Source organism: Tyto alba, unplaced genomic scaffold (assembly GCF_018691265.1).
Source record: "Tyto alba isolate M040663 unplaced genomic scaffold, T.alba_DEE_v4.0 Super-Scaffold_5, whole genome shotgun sequence".
Classification (NCBI taxonomy): domain Eukaryota; kingdom Metazoa; phylum Chordata; class Aves; order Strigiformes; family Tytonidae; genus Tyto; species Tyto alba.
The window spans coordinates 10882334-10903819 of record NW_024881326.1 but is presented as its reverse complement, the minus strand read 5'-3'; positions in this window follow the sequence as shown (position 1 = coordinate 10903819).

Here is a 21486-nt window from a genome sequence, read left to right as displayed (position 1 = left end):
ATAAGTATTTAAGATAACTGAAATTGTACTATAACTAATTCTTGACGTTTCTATTGTAAGTGGCTATTAACAATGACATATGTTTATGGTGTTGTAGAACTCATCTGAGAAGGAAACTTAGTTATGCAACACAATTGCATTATTAGGGTTTTAGTATGTTGTATTTTTATATTAATTTCTAATTTACAGTCACGAAAAATAACTCTTCCTCCAAATCTTATTTAAGTGGTTTCTAAGTTTCTCGTCCTAATCTACAACATGTCAAACTCATTAAGATTGAGGTTTATATGTCAGGACAACAAACCAACCAAACTGAGGATAATTTAAAAGTATAACATAAGCACAAACTTAAGGTCAAGACTGTGATCCAAGATGATGACGTGCTTAAGGAACAAATCACTTTAAGGGGTTACCTCCTAGAATCACTTGGTTACACCCCTTTCTTTGAGATCTTGCTAGAAGTTCTGTCACCATCAGTAGAAATTTTCCATGTAGCCTGATGGTAGATAGTAATTGGAAGACAGCAGAGACAGAAAGGGCAAGTTGGATTATCTGGTCTGGTTCCCTGAAGTTTACAAGATTACTTCAGGCTACACACCATGACCATTATTGTAATCTCTAACCTTTTCTTAAATTTCTTGCTGTGATGGAACCTCATTCATCTCCTTTGATTTTTTATCTGTCTGTTGTTTGACACAGGAGCATGTATTTTTCCTTCAGTTTAGCAAAAGGAGAGCAAAAGCTAACAAGCAGATAGATTAGTAACATGATTTCTGTAAAGAGAAGCATCCGAAGAAAAAGTAGAAATGTGAGATACACTACTTCCCCCACCCAAGGAGACACATACAGGGTGGCGTTCAATAATGGTATGAGCAGCTTATCAGTAATGTCATTACCATATCTAAGTAGATGTTCTTGGAAGAGAAAGGTAATTTTTAATGTTGTCTACTGAAATTCATCATGCAATCTGCTCAGAAACTACAGAAGCCTATTTATATTTTGTTTCCTTTCACATTCCTTTTACACGTTTCTTCTAAACACACAGACATGCTTGGTCACCTATCTCTCCAAATTTACTTCTGGGCTAATGCAGGAACTTGAGAATGAAACTGTGCTTTACATGTGTTCAAAGTCTGCCAGCAGAAAAACCTTCCTGTAACAGAATAATCAACATGCAGAGGCCAGTTGAGATTCTGAATCTACTGCTCACAGCATGAAACCTTGGAGAGCATTTTCCTCAAGCTGTTAGGCACACATGCAAATAGGACTTCAGCTGAAGTCGAGGGGAGTTCTGTACAATATGTTGCTTTGTTTTCCCATCTGCAGTAATTTTCTGAGTGAGAAATTAACTGATAGGAAACAGGAGATAAACATCCTTCTCATTCCTGGGCATTTCCATGAACAATTTAAGATACAGTATCTGAACTCAGGCTGTACGTGTACACATAAGTGGCAGAGTGGAGGTGTCCTTCATACAATTGCCAACACCCTACCTTTATGCTACCTATGGATGCATGGGCATCCTAAGCACTTTTCCACTGGCACTGAGTTGCACTTTTCTGCTTTCTCTCCAGCTTGTTTGTTGTCATCCTGAAAAATAAGGGTTGGGCCCTGGTAGTTTGAACTAACCAGAGATACTGGTGACCCACACACCTGTGGCTACTGAAATCATAAGACCAAGACAAGAAATTGCAATTGCTGTGACTAGCATGGGAGCATGCTTTCCTTGTTCATGTGCCAACATCTGTACTGGCCAGCTGTGAGTGAGCCTTGCATACCCGGCTGCCAAAAACACCTGAGAGAGAAGCACACAAATGTATTTGAGTTGTTCTTTTTGAAAAGGTTCATGCTAGGGGAAGAAACTCATATAAAAAGTCTCCAGAAATGAATGGGAATACCTTTGGATCAAACTTTATTTTATCATTATGAAAGCACTACGTTACTCCTTCCTTTTCTCAAAGAATGGTAAAAATAGACCGAAAGTTAATGTTGTGGCCCTTCACACAGAGCCCACGTAGAGAAGAAACTATTTTGTTTGAACACATGGAAAGCTGGTTAACAATTCTTTGTATAGGAAGAGCAAAGTTCTGTCTGTTTCTGGAGTTTCCATGGTTAAACAATTTCTGTTTAACAAGTCTACAACTTGTTTTTGCTCCCAGATAGATCAGTAACAACTGCCGTACTCAGCAGATAACATCCAACACAGCAGAATACAACTGTGAAGCACTGTCTTATACCAGGGCTTCAACTGACAGGACATAGCCTTTTGAGGAGTAAAAAATAAGACAGTAACTCCATCCATTGGCTCTGATTTCTATGTATGTTGCCAGACTGTCAGTCAGAAGAGGGGGAGGGAGAGCATCCTTGAAAACCCTGTATGTACTAGAGTTAGGTCCCACATGTGCATCCTTTTAAAGGTACAGTGTTATAGGAAACAGCGCAAGTCCGAAATACACTGAAGATGGAACCACTGCGAAAGAGTATTGTGCTAAATAAAGTGGAAGAAATGCTGTCAGATATATGTCTCTGCTTGGCTCTGTATTATTTCCACCTAAATTACTCCATTTTATCTAGGAGCCCTCTTCAATGTGCAACAAGTAACCCATCACCTGCTCCAGTAAAGCATCACCTGAGAAAACACTGAAATGCATGCATCCCTTCAACAGGGATTGGCAGGGATTTTTCATTCCATCTTTTCCTACTCATTTGCAATTAGTTGTTGTCTTGAACGTTTGATAAACTAGGAATGCTGCTGTTAGCGGGTCTTCTGACTAATTCTCTTTGTAAACTCAACCTGCAGGGATGTCCAGCTCCATAACACTGCTCTTGCCAGATTTTACTGTCAAGGCACAGTAGATAAGCATTTAATGTCACTAAGTTGCAAGATGTCTAGTGCTTCGCTTATTTTCTTTCTCTGTGCTCATTTACCCAGGGGTTGTTCACCCTTCAGTTCACTGTCAGAGGCTAAAGCCACGCTTGGCCTGTCCTCCTGCCTCCTGAGACAAAGCAATGTGTGAAATCAGAAGACAAAGAAACTAATGAAAAAGTAATGCATGAAGAACTCAGCTGTGATATTTTTCCATAAGGTTGTAAAATATAAGGTTAAATCAAAAACTAGAAGCAACTGCTGTTGTCCTACCAAGCCTCTTGTGGAAACTGCTCACTAAAGTGATTCCTCAAGAAGAGAAATATATTTAGAATAAGGATTTCATGCTAGAAAACTCTGACATTATTGAATATACCGAGTCATGAAATAACACTTCATCCTCCCTGAGTGAACAGCCTATTAACTGAATAAAAGAACTATGCCCATGCACTGCAGAGCAAACGTAAAGAAATTTGACTGTGGTTGGAAATGATGGAGGATAGGAAGGAAAGAGGTACTCAAAGAAGGGGGGGGAAAATGTATTATGTTACAAGACTTGTTTCTTTGCTTGCTGCTAATAACTTTGTCTTCAACAGTGGAGCAGGGGAAATCTTTTATGCTCTGAATACAATACCTGTCAGGCTTCCCGTCAGGATTGGATGGGTTAAGGTCACTTGACATTAACAGAATATGAATTTAGACTATTATAATTTAAGATCTCACTCCTCCATGTTTTCCTCGTATGTGAGACTATTTCTTATCAGCTTCTGGACAGATTTAAGTGGGGCTTCTCACATGTGTAAAGGCTGGTGGTATAACTGCCTCATTAAGCTGCCTGCAAGCAGAAAAGTCTCTTTAACTTATTTCATAGAAAGTTCAAGAACAAAGTTTACAATAAAAGTATGATAAAATAATTGTCATACAATCTTTAGAATGAAAAACAAATACTCAATTTTTGCTGAAGTTTAGGCTGGAGTTGGTTCTTGGATGAAGAGCTTCAAGCTGTGACAATGTGGAACAGGGAATGAGTACAGAGCAACTTTTGAGTTCCTTGTGTGTCTCGGCATGCTGGGAGAGTCATTCCACAAATACTGCAGTTTCTTTGCTCATCAGCTAGAATACCACTGTGGTAGAATGAATAGGCATCTACAGAATAAACCATGTGCTTTAGACTTGTTGCTTGATTTAGGGAGCAAGTTACAGTAAGTAGGAAATATCTGAAGCAAAGTTAAGATATGGCATGGATTTGCTCATTGCTCTACTTCAATGTAGTTTGCTTCTGGAGTTTCTTTTGCAGCTGCCCTAATTTCCTCTACTTTTATATTTTCTATTAATTTCAGTTAAGGCCTCCATAGGCTCATGAGCTGACAGACTTTTTATTATTGTTTTTAAAAAAGCAGGCCTACACTATCTTTCCTATTGACTCTAGACTTGCAAAAGAATGTAGGACTATGGTCTTTCAAGAAATAAGAGAAACTGCAGCTACTTCAGTAACTGAGTGATGACATTTTTTTAACCTAATAATTAAACACCAGTGCTGATTTAATATGAACTAGCTTCAGGGAAGGGATGCTGAACCAGTAACAACAGAAAAAAAAGAGATGTTTTCTCTTAACAACAAACATTTTGACACCATATCAAAATGATCAGGAAAGAGATTGTGGTTGAGATGGATGTCTCACCATCTTTAAAAATTTCAGCCCTGCCTGGGTGGAAGGGGGAATGTCTTATTATCTAGCCCTCTCACATAATTGTCTTCAATTCCTGAGAAGCAAATCCAGACTGTTCCAAAAGCACGTAAAATTAAATCTTCCTCATCTTAGAAAAGGCTTAAGCACAGCAATATTTAGAGGCAGTCCTGCTGCATACTCCACTGTATGGATGCAACAGGGAATGGGAGCTGAACCATCAAAAGTAAGATTGAAAAAAACAGAAATACCTTTAAAAAGTTAAAGTTAGGTTTGAAGGTGGGTAAGATAATTATTCAGGGCAGAGAATTTTTTCATATTATTTTTTTAATGCTTCCTACAGTTTACAAAGTATATCAAAAGAAAGAGAATTCTGACAATATGACACAACTCTTATAATCACAGCACTCCTAAGTGTGTCCCAGCTTCTAGCTACATGACATGCCTGGCATCTACAGATAAAACTGAGGTGGGACCTTAGAAAACAATGACAGACATGTAGGTACATTAGTAAGAAGGGCCAGGTTCTACTCATTTTTATATTTATGGGGTAGTTTCATGAAAGAGGGAAGGACTTCCACTTATCATGTCCCTGATACCAGTCAAAAGGTCTTGTCATACTCTTCCCATGTGCCATCTCTGGCACTTATTGGACCCTTCTCGAACCAACACACTAACCTCAAAATAATGTCTTTTTTCTTTTCTTGATTAGGTCAGTTTTCAGTCAAATTAGTGAACTGACTTGTCTTATAAAGAGCTTCAGCATGTGTCAAAGCTCATGTATGATTTGTGGTGGGACTACCCAGATATTTACAGGATGAGAGAGAGATGGGGGAAGGTATGAGGAGAGGGTGAACTGGACTAAACACACAGCAACAACTTATGTTAAATGTTTTACAATGTCTTTTGTAGTTTCACAGTAATGTAAAATCAATTTTAATCAAAGTTTATATAGAAAAGTAAAGAAGAAAAGTAAACTTATGTAGAGTTCCTTCACTCCACTAGAACAAGGTCTGGATTTTCTCACATTTGGGCCTTTTAACATTTAAAAAGGAAATATATATTTTCTCCTCACATGTCCATTAGATCTCATTTTCAGAAGAAATCTTCATATATATTTACTAAATAGTGAAGGAATTAAAGGCAGATTTATGTGAAAAGTCTAAACAGATGCCTGAATGATGGAAACACTATAGTCTAAAGGAGAATTCTGGCCTTTTTGGAATCCCCCTATGTCAAGAAGGGGATATGCTCCAGTAGATACATTCAGTATAACAGCAGAACTAAAAACATTGTCTCTGCTTAATCTCAGAATCTATGGCTTGAATACTCTTCTGACATACATTTCTGGTCTTCTTTGAGATGTGAAGTTATAAACTGCTAGACAAATCTGAAGCCAGCATGCTCTGAACATAAGGGTAAATTTATTTTATTAAATAAGTGATTCATATATCAATAAAGATATTCAGATACTCACATATCAGTAAAGTAAGTAAGAAGCATTGCAGGAGGATTAAGAAGAAAAGACTGACATATGGTAACAAGGGGACCCTAGCAGGGATCACATTAAATAACTGAAGAACAGACTTGAGTGACTGGAAAGAGCAGCAGAGGCGATAGTTTTAGGAAGCTTTTACGGAGTTTGGGAGGCTGGCTAGGAGTGCATGAATAGTATTCATAGACACCTTTATCCACTAATGGAACTGACAGAAGCTGACAACTATGACAATGGTAATGAACCTGTCTTATCTATTTTAAGACACCTTGTATGAGGAATTCAGAGAGAAAGAAAAAAAAAGATTATTCTTTGGTTGGTTAAAATACCATAACTTCAAGGGATTCCCTTTCTGTTCTCTTTGCATGGAAAATATACAAAAGCACTGTAATTGCAGAACATTTAAATAGGTCATTTTAAATAGATCCTACAAAGTGAGAGAAAAAATAAGTCCACCCTATTTAAAGTATTTTTTTTTTTAGCAAAAAAGTAAGAGGATTACTTTCTATTATCTCACATGCTTTAGAAGGCCAAGTAAGTCTATAGATTTACTTTATATGGCTGATTTTCCTTGAGTTTAGCCCAAACGTGATGTCTTCTTGTTGTTTACAGATGCTAAAGGATCTAAGACATCTCATTTTTCCCCTTTTCAGTTTGTTCTGAAAATTCTCTGTATTGACTTCATGCCTTTTTCTTACACGATTTTGTGCCATTTCCTTTATCTCCAAGATCATTGCCATTATTACATTTACTGAAGGAAACTCACTGGACTTGCAGTGGATGTAACTATATTTCCTTGACAGCGTTCCTGTTAGTAACCCTGTGGTTTTCATTGAGGTTGTTGAAGTAATTTTTGGACAAAGTCGAGGTTTAATGCATCTTTCACTGAAGCCAATGATGTCAAACTCAGTTTTGTTTAAAATAAGGATTTCTGATGCCTTCCTAATCTAATAAAAGGTTCCATGGTGTAATGACTGTTTTGAAAATAAACTTTACTTCTGTGTGCAAATCATCATTAGCTGATGCTATAAGTACAAAATTCAGTTAACTAACACCATGAAATGATGTTCAAGTATTGCTTCTCTCCTCAGGTTGTAGCTTGTTAGTTTTGACAGGTGCACAATGAAATATAATAGAAGCCAAAAAGCTCTTTATCTGTATCATTTTGGCCCTTTAAAACTGATGTATAGCTAGCAGGTCAATATGCATACATGTGTACAGTGGCCCAACTTCCAGCTGAGGTCAGTGGTCTGTAGTCAATGGGAGTGAAGCTGTCCTTTGGGTTTCAGTTTAGCATCTAATTTTTTTGGTGCTACTTACCAGCATTTAATAGCATTTCTCTGCCTGCACCCAAATATGGTTGGGCATTAAACAATGCAGATTAGGAGCTAGCCTACAAAAAATTAAAGTCAAAATCATAATACTCTGTCAGACTATTTATTATCCAGTTTTTGGAAGTACTTACTCACTTGCATATTTGTTCTGCTTAGCACAGGCCTTGAGGCCATATCTTCTACTTATGTTTTTGTTCATGTGTTTGTCTCATAAATCATGGAAGAAAACTATTTCAGTTCTAGTAATTTACTGAATAGGTGTTAGAATGTGGACATTCTTGATCCTACCGAAACCAGTATTATTATTGTAGTCAGAGTTGAGAATCAATATTTCCCAAATGTATCACAAAGGCTAACAGATGAATTTTGTGGCCTTTGTTCTGTCAGCTTCTGTCTGCTTTGGATTTCTTTCATGAAGTGACATCTCTATCATATGAAAAATCCCTACCCAACATTTAATCATTTAGTTTTATTTCCCTGATGACTTATTTTTTAATTAAATAAGTATATTTAAAAGAAACCTTATTTTCAAAAAACTAATTTTCAGCAATACTTAATGCTAAGCACAGCCGATAATCCTAAAGTAGAAATGTCAGATACTAAGTATATCAGAACAGAGTAAGGAAATCTACCCCAAAACATTTATCCGGGGACGGTTACATTGTAGTGGCTTAACTAGTCAGTTCTTTGACAAAGAACATTAAAGATGAGGTGCTCAGATCCTTCTTCCACATATGAATGGAAAATTAAACCTTTTTCTGATTTTCTAAAAACTTTCTGCATCTGGAAAGAATTAAGAAAGCAAGTGGATAAACATAAACTGGAACAAGCAAGCAAACCAAATTCAGAAAACACACTGACAATTTTGCATGGAATCCTCCAAAAATCATTAACATTTGAAAATATGACAAAGTTCATAGCTGAATTTAAAATTTAGAAAACATTTCCACTTACTCTGACAATAAATATTTCACATGACATAATATTCATCTCAGCTGATCATGTTCTTTATAACACATTTTATGAATCATCACAGTTCTCTCTTTTTAACTCCTTATTACTGCATGTCAGAAGGAAAAACTGAGGAACAGATCTTGAGCCTATTTTTTTAAAATCAGGAGTAGGGACCCGCTTAATGCAATGATCTTTGGAACAGACTGATCTGCAAGTGTCTCCAGTTGCTTAACTCTAATTCAGGTGTATAATTTCATTAAAATGAATGAGAATTAGATATGTGTTTTCTTCTCTTAATCGCCTTATTTGTATAAATAAACACTGGATATGGTGGTATAATCTGATTGAGGATTTCAGTTCTCAAATTCCTGACTATCAATGCTTTGTTTAAGTCACAGTTCCCACTACAGAGATCCACACATTTGCCTTTATGCTGGTCTGTCTGATGAGAAAATCACATCACTTTTCTTTGTGAATTACTTTGAAGGTTTCAAATGACAAATAATGGTGACTTTAGTTCTCTTTTTTTCCAAACAATTTGTAAATCAGAACCATCAAAACACATGTGCAATAAGAGAGTACAGCCTGTGGTTTGAAGAACATTATGGTTCACTGCATCTCTGAAGTAGTTTGAGCTTACATTTCTTAGATTTTATTTCACCACCTCACTTGTATTCTCTCCAGCCTGTTTTTCTGAAGAGTGAAGCAGCAAATACAGATATACAGACTAGCACCTGATAAGACCATTTGTTAAGTAAAATTCTCATCTCCATTACAATCTTGCAGCTTCCTATCATGTCTAGGTTAATCAAAGGCAATTGCAGAGGCCCAGTGAAACTGGCAGAGATCTGTTTGGATGCACAGAGGAAGCCCATATTAATATACTCAAAGACTAGTTTTGCATCCTTTCAAATAATTATTTTCATTGCAATGAATGGTAGCAGAATCAGGTTTTGAGAAAGGGCAAGCAGTGATTTCTTCGGTGAGTTGCTGTTTGCTTAATGGCTCCTTAAAAATGGTAGGTTTTTCACACTGCAGAAATTAGCCTACTCTTGTACCTGTGAAATAGTATTACAGCAGTCTGGAAAATGCTCTGAGAAGTTGCACTTGTGTGCAAAACACAGTGGGTATCTGCATATCACCATAACTGGGGTTGCACAGAGACTCTCCCTGTGACCTGAATTAGGCAATGAGTAGACATCAAGTGGATGTGCATTGCCTGCATATGGAGCCAGCACGTACATGATACATAGTCCATGTGCAAGGCATCCAGGTGGGTAGGAGGTGATGGGGAGAGGAAGCACATTTTGCTCCTGGTATATGCAGAGCTGCTCCAGTTTTGCATCTGCTACTGAATCCCTTAACCTGACACTTGAACACCACAGGAGAAGAACCCAACATGCACTGTTAGATCTAAGAAAACAGTGGCTCTGTCTCTGCTTACAGAGGGCTGGGTTTGCTCCCCACTGGTGTGCAAGATCAATCAACACAGATTCGTGGCCCAGGATTGTCTCTTACTATGCCTAAAGCTCCTCCTGACTGCAGGAGGTACTTAACATTAGCAAGCCATTTCTCAGCCCCCTTCTAGCTCCACTTTAAATCATTATTAAGTCTTCCTGGTGTTTGTTTTTTTTTTTTTTTTTTTTTTTTTTTTTTTGTTGTTGTTGTTGTTTTGTTTTGTTTTTTGTGGGTTTTTGTTTGTTTTTGGGGGGGGTTGTTTGTTTTGTTGTTTTTTTGTTTTTTGTTTTTTGTTTTTTTTTTAAGAGAAGAGAGAAACTGTATGTACAAGAACCAGTTTGAAATAACAAAAATCTCTTAGTTAAAATTGGAGTCTGCAATACTATTGCAGACAACAGATTCAACTAATGTAAAGCTGTGCTATTTGTAAACACCTTCTCATTGCCTGGGAAAATGGAACAGAACATGCTGGACTGCCAAGGGCTGGGGGAAGAGTGTTATCTGCAAGTACTTTATCCTGTCACCTCTGAGAAATGGAGGAATTGTGGTGGGAGTCAGCTGAAGTGAATGCAAATATATTTTCTTTCCAGCTGAAGAGCTCTCAGAGCTACTCCAGATTTGACTGTCATTAGTCCAGTGCCATTATTCCCTGCCTTATAGAGAAACTAGAGTTGGAGTTCTGGAACATCTCTGGAAGTGAAGTTGTGCATCTGGGTCACTGAAAAGATTGGGCTCAGTAAGTGAACATGTTGATGTCACATATTATGTGTCTAAATCTGCTAGCTGCAGCCACCCCTAACTGGGAACCTAGGCCTTTTCACAACACCCCTTGCTCCACATTTCCTGGAGGGCCATTCTTCTGGCCTTGAGCAACAGGCCAACGCTCATCAGCAACTGGGCTGAAACTATGAGTCAGTCAGACACGATCACAGATCTTTCTTAAAGCCTTATTTAGAGTTTAAGAAGAAGCTAAGCAGCCTGAATAGATCTATGAAAAGTATTTAATGACATTAGAAGCTGCATCAAAACGCTTCACTCTAAAAAGTGCCTCTTTTGAAAATACACCTTCAGTGATTTGGAAAACATTACTGTCTATTTAACTTGTGCAGTAATTCCCATGAAGGAGTATGTAGTCTACTGTTGCAGTCTCTGCTTTTGCTCTCTCTGCTTTTGCTCTCTCATCTGCATCAAACCCATACTTTATTTCATCAGGGAAGGGGAATTGATTCATTGGTGAAAAGTGTTTTCTTCTGTAATTTCACTAAGGAAGAACATTCCTTGGTTATTTTCATTGCTTCTTCTACCAGAGCTGACAAACTGAGGAATGCTTAAACATCAGTGTTTTCTAAAGAGCTTTTTTATACATTGTGTGTTATGTTTCAACAATTCTGAATCTGGAATAAGGTATCTGCATTTCAATGTACTAATCACCTGACTTATCAAAACAAATGACTGATCTGCTAAGACAGCTAGCATTATTTCTACGCTGCTCCATGGGGTAAAAAATCAAGAGCTTTTCAAATAGCAGATTCATTGTTAATTAGATAGGAACTTGTAAGAAGGCAGCAATTAAATTAATAACTTGGTCTAATATACTTGAAAATCCAGACATTAATAGCTGATTGGGAGGAGCTCTGAATTACACTGAAGCAAGTTCCAGAATTGGCTTCTTATTATTCAGCAGGCAATCTATATGCAATATTTAACAAATCAGGCATTTGATGAATAATTGTTGACAGATCTTGTCTGCTTCACTCCTTTTCACAGAACTGCATCAGTGAGACTAGACACAGCATGTGTCTAGGAGGTCCCACAAACTTCTGGTTTTGTATACTCAATTTCTGAAACACATCAAGGAACTATTTCACTTGTTAACAGGATTGGAGGAACCGGAAACCTGCTAAACAGCTCCCTTGTGCCGCTATATGGAACTGTTAGAAGAGCTTTGTGTTTGATTTAAGAGTATATGTTGACCCAAATTTGGCTCTCAGCAAAAACAAATTCATGATCATCTGAAAGAATGCAACACACATGATGTAAATGGAAGTAGAAACTCCCCCTAGTAATAAGAAAGGAGAAAAGCTACTATTTGCAACTTGATGTATCTGTAATGTTTCATTCATTAACACAATTACCCACAGCCTATTTTTCAAGTGTACAGCTCTCAGATATTATTTAGTGTTTGGTAACTTTTTGTGGATCCATCTGATAAGAATCTGCTTATCTTCAATTTGCTCAGATCTTGCAGAGTGTCCTCAGTCAAGATTTGGGCTCTAGGACAGAGAACAACATGGTTCTGTCACTGATTGATGGCCTAGCAGCTAATCGACTTTAAATTGCAAGGACCTTCTGGCAAATAAACAACAGCCCACTCCAGGGACGGAACTGGAAACTGTGGAGCTAAGGCAGCATGGCCTGGACTCCAGAGCTTGAAGGCGAGTAGGAAGGGGGAGGAGTATGGAGGGCTACCTATCAAGCCAGTTACAAACAGAGCAGCTTCTCGGGGTTGCCCATGAACAGCAGGGGAAGGCGGGCTTTGCTGAACTCAGTTTTTAAGCAGCCACTGGCATGTTCTACATAGCTAAATAAAACAGCCCCCAGTCCCACAATGCTTGATGTAAGCTAGACATTTCCCCTTGAAAGAGCGTTGAGACCTGGCACAAGGATTTTAGTTTTTGTGGGTTCACTTGGATCCAAGCCTTTGTATTTACTGTGGAAGAGGAGAACATAAAAATCATTCCACCCTCCCTGCAAGAGTCAAGATAGTATTCCCCATGAGCAGGCTGGCAAGGCTACCCTTGCCACTAGCCAAGAGAAGAGCTGGCCTGACTCGGGTGAGTGCAATGCTTCATTCCTCAGTGAATCAGCTGAATGTTTTTCAGCCTAAAGTCACGGAAGAGGCATAAAACATAAAAGATGCACAGTACTTTTCCAGTTTTCACTTGATATCTTTCTAAATAGGAGAAAAGCACCTGGATCAGTTTAGCAAGTTAGGCTGCTCTGATTTGTTTACACTGCAGCTTGTTTTGTAGTGAGGATTAATTTGTTAAAGGTTTCATTAGGAACCTGAGAATTTCAGTGGGCTAAACTACAGTGCCCTTATTTCTCACAAGCCAGCCTGTTTGTCCTTTGCTCAACAACAGTTTAAGCCAAAAGAAATGCAGATGAATTCACTGGGTCTGTTTGGCATCTCAGAGTGCAGTTAGATGACATAGCTGGGCCAGTAGATCTCAAAAGGAGCAATTTCCTTATCCTCCCTACTCCAGGCTGGAGCATGTGCATGCATCATGTGTGCTTATGTACACACAAACACACACACACAGAGGCACACACAGAGTGATCAGGATTTTTAGCCTGGATCACTCCCCAAGTCTGCTTTACTATGCAAGGCCAAACAGTTGTATTAGCACAATTGATGCAAAAGGACAGAAGTGAATGACAGGAAAATATGATGCTTAAACCAGTTCCCAGAGGATGTGTGTGTGAAATGACAAATTAAAATGCTCCTTTGGCCATGATCTGATAGTACAGCCTCAGAGCTTCCAGTATCAGATCACAAACACTGTATCCGCAGGATACAAACTGTTGTTACCTTGCAAAATGTTTAGTTTCCTTTGGTGGTTCAAGTTAGTTCAGGAAATTTCTGTTAGACTAAACATCATGCTGACCATTCAGGCACTAACAATCCATGCATCTCTTCCCACAGCCAGTAGGAACCTAGAATAAAATCTCAGAGCCAACGTAACCTCTGTATAATGTGCTGTAATTTAAGAGAAATGCATACAGCTCTATGTGTACACCTGAACTGGATTGGTTTTGTACCTTTGGGAAGGAGTGAATGGAGGCAAGTCCACACTTGGGGTGGCAGGCAAACCACCTCCTTGCCCACCTCGACTTCCCAGGTGCCTCTATACGACAGGTATGAGGCAGTAGATTTAGAAGGCAAGTCAATGGATGATGGTCCATCTACACCAAAGGTGTTGCCAGAGTCAGAAAGGCCTACCCCCTGTATCACAGCCACCTCAATGAAGAAGAAAAGACAGGTTATAGTTGTAGATGACTCCCTTCTGAAGGGAACAGGTGGTCCAATATGCCGGACAGACCCTCCTCTTAGGGAAGTCTGCTGCCTCCCTGGAGCCTGGGTTAAGGGCATCACTAGGAAACTTCTTCATCTGGTATGGCACTCAGACTGTTACTCATTAATGCTCTTCCATGTGGGTGGCAATGAAGCAGCAACACGTAATCCAAGGGCAATCAAAAGAGGCTTCAGGGCCTTGGGATGGTTGGTAAGGGAGTCTGTAGCACAGGTTGGTTTTCCCTCTATCCTTCCATTTGTGGGCAGTGATATTGGAAGAAACAGACAGACTCAGTCTATTAATACGTGGCTCCATGGCTGTTGTCACCATTAAAATTTGGGGGTTTTTGATAATGGAGTGACTTACATGCCACCAGGCCTGCTGGCATTGGATGGGATTCAGATTTCTCAAAGCAGGAATACGATCTTTGCTCATGAGCTAGTGGGGTTCACTGACAGAGCTTTAACCTAGGCTTGGAGAGGGAGGGGGGATAATACCAGGCTTTCCTGTGACAACCTGTGGGATGACATGCCAAAGTTAGAGGGATGGCATGCTAGCAAAGGCCTTCAGCCTGTTGCTCTGAGACATGATGGGTAAACTGGAAACCTTATAGAGATGAGGTAGGGGTTCCTGAGGGTAATAGGAGCTAACGGGGAAACACTAGTGAAATATCTCAAAGGAGTTAAGGTGTGTTCCTCTAAGAAGGTGACATAGCAAACAGCCCCGCTGAAGTGCCTCTACACCAATGCACACAGCATGGGCAACAAACAGAAGGAGTTGAAAGCAGCATGCTGCTAGAAATCTATGACCTAGTTGCCATTACTAAATGTGGTGGGATGAATCCCATGACTGAAGTGTGTCTTCTGATGGCTACAGGCTCTTCGGAAGTGACAGGCAAGAAAGGGGTTGCCCTCTATGTCAAGAAATGGATAGATTGTGAAGAGCTGTCTCTGAAGAATAGCCACCAGCAGGTTGAAAGCTTTTGAATAAGAATTAGAGACAGAGGCAACAAAGGGAACCTTGTGGTTGATGTCTACTACAGGCCACCCAATCAAGGGGAGCCTATTGACAAAGTCTTCTTACTCCAACTACAGGAGGCATCATGCTCGCAGGCTCTCAACCTTCTGGGGGACTTCAACCACCCCGACATCTTCTGGAAGAATAGCACAGTGAGCTGTAGACAGTCCAGGAGACTCCTGGAGTCCATTGAGGAAAACTTCTTAAGCCAGGTAATAGATAGCCCTATCAGAGGGGATGCAATACTGGACTTGATGGTCACCAACTCAAGTGAGCTAATGGGTGACTTCAAGATTGGAGGCAGCCTGGGCTCCAGTGATCATGCACTAGTGGAGTTTTCAGTCCTGAGGAATATGGGTCAGCTAGAAGAGTAAAATCAGGACCCTCCATTTTAGGAAAGCAAACTTCCAGTTGTTCAAGGAGTTAGTCAATAGGACCCCCTGGGAAACTTCCCTCAGGGATAAGGGAGCAAAACAGGGCTGGCAGATCTTTAAGGATGTTTTCCACAGAGCATCCATCAAGACAGGGACTGCGGGAGCAAAGTCCCTCCTGCTGTAAGAGAAGATCAGGTTTGTGACCACATGAGGAACCTGAACATATGTAAGTCCATGAGACCATCCATGAGATGTATCCCATAGTCTTGAGGGAACTGGCTGACATAGCTTCCAAGCCACTCTTCACAATAGATGAAAAGTCATGGCAGTCAGGTGAAGTCCCCAGTGACTGGAAGAAGGGAAACATCGCATCCATTTTTAAAAAAGCTAGAAAGGAGGACCCTGGGAACTACTGACCTATCAGCCTCACCTCTGTGCCTTGGAATATCATGGAACAGATCCTCCTGGAAGCTATGCTAAGGCACATGGAGGACAGGGAGGTGATTCGAGACAGCCAGCATGGATTCACCAAGGGCAAGGCTTGCCTGACCAACCTAGTGGCCTTCTATGATGGAGTAACTACCTCAGTGGACAAGGGTAGAGCTATGCATGTCATCTATCTGGACTTCTATAAGGTCTCTGTAATGGGCCCCCACAATATCCTTCTCTCTAAATTGGAGAGATATGGATATGATGGATGGACTATTCGGTGGATGAGGAATTGGTTGCATGGTTGCATCCAGAGAGCAGTGGTCAATGACGTAATGTCTGGATAGTGATCAGTGATGAGTGGTGTCCCTCAGGGGTCTGTACTGGGACCAGTACTGTTTAGTATCTTCAACGACATAGACAGTGGGATTGAGTGCACCCTCAGCAAGCTTGCAGATGACACCAAGCTGAGTGGTGTGGTCGACAAGCCTGAGGGACAGGATGCCATCCAGAGGGATCTGGACAAGCTCAAGAAGTGGGCTCATGTGAACCTCACGAGGTTCAACAAGGCCAAGTGCAAGGTCCGTATCCTGGGCTGCATCAAGAGAAGCGTAGCCAGCAGGTCAAGGGAGGGGATTCTTCACCTCTTCTCTGCTCTGGTGAGACGGAGACCCCACCTGCAGTGCTGTGTCCAGGTCTGGAGTCCTCAATACAGGAAAGACATGGACCTGTTGAAGCACGTCCAGAGGAGGGCCACAAAGGTGATCAGAGGGATGAAACACCTCTTCTGGTAGGACAGGCTGAAAGAATTGGGGTTGTTCAGCCTGGATAAGAGAAGGCTCCGGAGAAACCTTATTGTGGCTTTTCAATACTTAAAGGGAGCTTAAAAGAAAGATGAGGACAAACTTTTTAGTAGGGCCTGTTGTGATAGGATAAAGGGTGATGGTTTTAAACTAAAAGAGGGTAGATTCAGACTAGGTATAAGGAAGAAATTTTTTGAGATGAGGGTGGTGAAACACTGGAACAGGTTGCCCAGAGAGGTGGTAGGTGCCCCATCCCTGGAAACATTCAAGGTCAGGTTGGCTGGGGCTCTGAGCAACCTGATCTAGTTGAACATGTCCCTGCTCATCACAGGGAAGGGTTGGACTAGGTGATCTTTAAGGTCCCTTCCAACCCAAACCATTCTATGATTCTGTGATCTGACATGGAACCAACATAGTACTGATAATAGTGCAACCACAGATGAAATCTAAGCAGAAGGTCAGATTTCAGTTTATAGTTTAGCCATTTACTGGGGCTAGCCAACATTCAGAGGGAACAGAGAAATCTATGTGTATTTGCGATTCCACAGATAGAGTATATTGAATGCTATGGTATGGCATTCATCTTTTTTTTTAAACTAATTTATGGACAGATTGCACAGAAACATGCCTTAAATTTCTTATTAGCTATTAATAGGCAAGCATTACTGATTTTGTCTCTATTCCAAAATTGGATTAAAACGTAAACTATGGGAATATTCTTAATCATTCAGAATCTCTAAATATAAGTTGTGGCTGATCATTACTGGCATCCAAAATATTATAATTAACATACCATGATAAAAATGGTACATTTTCCACTATGAGAAATTGTTCTCTATTAATAAACCAACCAAGTGAATATCTACTACATATTGCCACCAGCATAATTCAAAATAATATGCACCAGGGAAATACGTGTTTGGGTTCTACCTGCCCTCTGGTACACTCCCAGTATGGTTGTTGCTGTGTATCAGAAGGGAAGGAGTGTAAAAAAACACCAAATGCCTGTGCATGCAGCTTGCTATACTGAGTCATATTTCTACACTGTAAGTGATTCAATTCAAACCAGTGGAGAAAACCCAAGTCCGCCTTATTATGTGAGTACAGGTCTTCTTTATCCACAAGATGGCACTCTGTCTGTCACTTCTGTGATAGACAGGACTGAGTACAGATGAAGTATATCAGGAGAAAATTAATCTAGCCATAGAATACAGAAAAATAATGTTTACCTTCATTCTTAATTTATTCAAAGAAAAAGTAATTTCTCCTCATTTTATAGCTGTCAATTTCAGCTGTATCAAATTCACCTTATAAGGGACTAAAGTGGACATTTTTCTTCAGTGTCAATGCGGACACATTTACATATCCACATTTTGCCCAAATTTGTGCATTCATTGTTGACTGGGCACAATTTCCACAGAAACCCACGAATATTACAGGCTGACTCAGGAGTTGCTGAAACTTCATATACCTTTTAGCAGAACTGGCAACTTGCACAGTTTAATAACAGTCAGAGATAGTTGGATGTCATGTTATTCTGGCTTGTAATAAAAATATTTTAGGAGGGTTTTTTTTAATTTAAGATATTACAGAAGCCTGCAAAAGGATCCCAGCAAAGGAAATGTCATAAAATGATTCAAAAGACCCTGCTAGCATCATGTACCCATTGAACCAAATACTACACTTGACAAACTTACAACCATCTCTACAGTATTATTCTTTAAAGCAATAACACATTCTCTGATGGATCATACTAATTGATAATCTCCATGTAAACCTAATTTTTGCAATAAGGCTAAAAAGGATCTTGTTAAAAAATAGCTAATACTGGCTGCTTTATAATATAATAGATATATGTTATACATGTATGTATATGTATAAAATGCAATGAAGTATTGTCTGCTACAGTGGGGACAACTGACATAGAAGAACAGCCACTACAGAGCAGATGTCTCACTCATAACAGCATAGAAAATGATGAGCCCCGGGCAAGGGTTTTTGTTCTTGCCAGAGTACAATGAGCCACAGTGATTCCTGAGCACACATTCCACATAGGTCAGCATCGTGGCAACAGTGCTGGGGGGGCAGTTCTGCATGCAACATGCCGGGGAAAGTGTTTATGTAACAGACAAGTGTTGATATAGCAGGCATGATAATTGCTGCCAGGGTAACGTGTTACGTGACTTTTCCTGAGGAAGGCACCTCATGCAGAGTCACTCAGGGTATAGCCTGTGCCCTTCAGGGTGGGAAGGAAGCCCAGAGCCCCAGCAGCACGCCCATGGCAGAGCAGCTCAGCAGGACAGGCCAAGCTGAACATGCCAGGCCTGGTGATGAGGGCCTGATGGCTGCTGCCATAGGATGGGATTGATGGGCTGGGTGGGTTTCTGAAATGGGAGCTCCAGGGCAAGGCATTCCAGAGAGACTGGGAAGGATGGGGATGAGGACTGGGATAGGGGGAGCCACCCCCCTGCACACCCTGACCCTTCCAGTAATGACAGCAGCAGTCACCAGGGCATCTGTTCTGGCTCTGGTGTAGACAAGATGTCTAAATAAAGTGCCAGCTCATTTGCCCTCTCTGTGGGTGCCCAAGCCCTGGCACCTTTCTAGAGCCCCAACACAGTAGTGATGGGCCCATCTTTTCCTGTACCCATGGTCAAAACAGAGAACAGGTTTCTTGATGGGAAGAAAAATGTCAGAAACTCTGACCAGTTGTTGAGGCAGCAGATATGAAACCTCTGAACTGCTGCTCATGTGCATTGAGCTGGGAGCAGGTATAGGCTGTGCAATACATGGATATGCCCTAAATATCACACAGTTAAAAAAGAGGCTTCTTTCTTTGAGCAAAGCCATGGTAGATCTGTATAAGTATCTGCAATATGACACAGAGGAGGCAGTCATTCACTGCAGTGCTAAATATCCATGGGAGGTTCCCCAAATTTCTTGTACTTATTTAAACCTTTAATGCATTTTTTGGTGTCTGTGTATATGGAGGTCACACACAGAATGCTTAAATGCAAAGAGGAAGCAGGGAGACGTTAGGAATAGTTGTAAAAACAATAAAGACACAAGTATTTTTATTTTCCATGAATCAAACCACATGTTTCTTAGCAATTGTTCCTGTATCTAACTGACTATTGATACGCATGAACCTCTTCTGGAGATGGAAAGAAGATGGTTACAGCTGAAAAAGAGGATATGAAAGTAAGCAGAGAGGTAATGTGAAGGGAGAGTTACGGGTGTGGGACAATGAAGCAAAGGTTGCCAAACCTCAGCTCAAAGCACTGCACCGACATGAGACAGGAACGTAAATGCAATAGTTTTGGGGGTAGGAGTTCTTTTTTGTTTTTTCTTGATCTATGTCAGCAGGTGATGGAATATTGGGAAAACCCTTGTCAAATAGCAGCTAAATTAGTGTAATAGATGTGAAGCAGGAGGGTTTCTCACACCAAGATTAAACAGTGGGAACTGGGGAGAAAATCACCACCATGTGCTGCTGATGTCATCTGAGTTACAGCTGAGTCTAAAGCCAAGGCACACTCTGTCAAAGAAGGACGAGTGTTTTTAATCCCCACAGTGGCAGGGAGGTCCTGCCTGTTCTTACAGGTACCTCCATGGCAAGAGCAGCTGTGCTTCATGTAAAGCTCTTTGCAAGCAATTATTCCAGTCAATGAGAACAGCAGCATAAATATAAACTAGATTATTCAGCTTGCATATATTTAGTATAAACTGACTTTCAGAATTATGCTGGTGTAATTCCTTTTTCACAATTGCTGTGTAAACAGGAAACCCACACATTTAACATCTTCAGTTGTACCCTAACCTTCCTCTTCATTGCTGCCTTATATTCTGAGGAAAACCCTCAACTTGTTTAACTCTACTAAATTACGACTATTTTCATCTACAGACTGAGGTTTGTGCTCTGAAAGCTTTCAGCAGACATTTCCAGTTCAAAATTTTTTTGAGTCAAAAGCCAAATTTTATTTCAAAGAATTATTCTGATCTATGGTTTAAACAAATCCTACTAACCAAGCACTGCTCCCTAATGACTGGGATTAGGCACAAATAGCAGTTTTCTTCTATGGAGATTTGAATCCCTCAAGAGTTTGTAGTTTGCTTCCTCCCACCCAGCTCAGACTTTGACTTCTGGAGTCTGATCTCATACTGAACTCTGGTTTTGCTTGTTGCAAGGGATATTTTTCTAATTATAGCCTGCTACATTTGTGTCTTCTAAAAGAAATCCAATCCAAAGACAGTTCGAAGAAAGGGCATGGGAAGCTGACTTCAGGTGTCCATAGAAGCTGAAACTCGCTCAACATTCTTGTCTGATTATTTTCCACCTTAGTTCTTCCATGCTAGCCTTCATGAAACCAATAAGAGCTCCTGTAATCCCAAACCTACCTCCTTTTCCACAACAATAATAAAGAAGAAAAACTATTGTTTTTTTTGTTTTTTTTTTTTTTTGTATCTAGTAACTTACATTCTGTTCCTTCCCTGGAGGTACTGTTGAAATTTGCACTGGAGTACAATATTTTGCATCTTTCTTTGCTTTTCTCAACATTTTCTCTTCTGCTTACAGACAATTAGTAAGAGAATATTCATCCAAGAGGATTGAACTCAAATGTTCTGTGCCTTGAACTCTGACTTTGCTCTGTGCTGAAAATTTTGGATATTCTAGAACTGTGGCTTCAGAGCACTTGTTTTTGTTTTCTTCTTGCTTTACAGAATTACTGCTGCCGTTCTGGTGGACTAGCTGTCAGAGGCATATACTTCGTTTGATATTTTAATTCTAATGAGGGTCTCAAAATTAGAACAAGCCCTTTATAGTGACAGTGAATGATGACTCATCGTATAAAAGAGTCTCCTAGACAGATAATTATTTAGGCATGTATTTCAGGGGATCATCCATTAGGTGTCTCAGAGGAAGAGATTATTTTTTTATCAACAGGGAAGACAAGACAGTGAGTTAAATTACCTTCAAGGCAATACTGACTC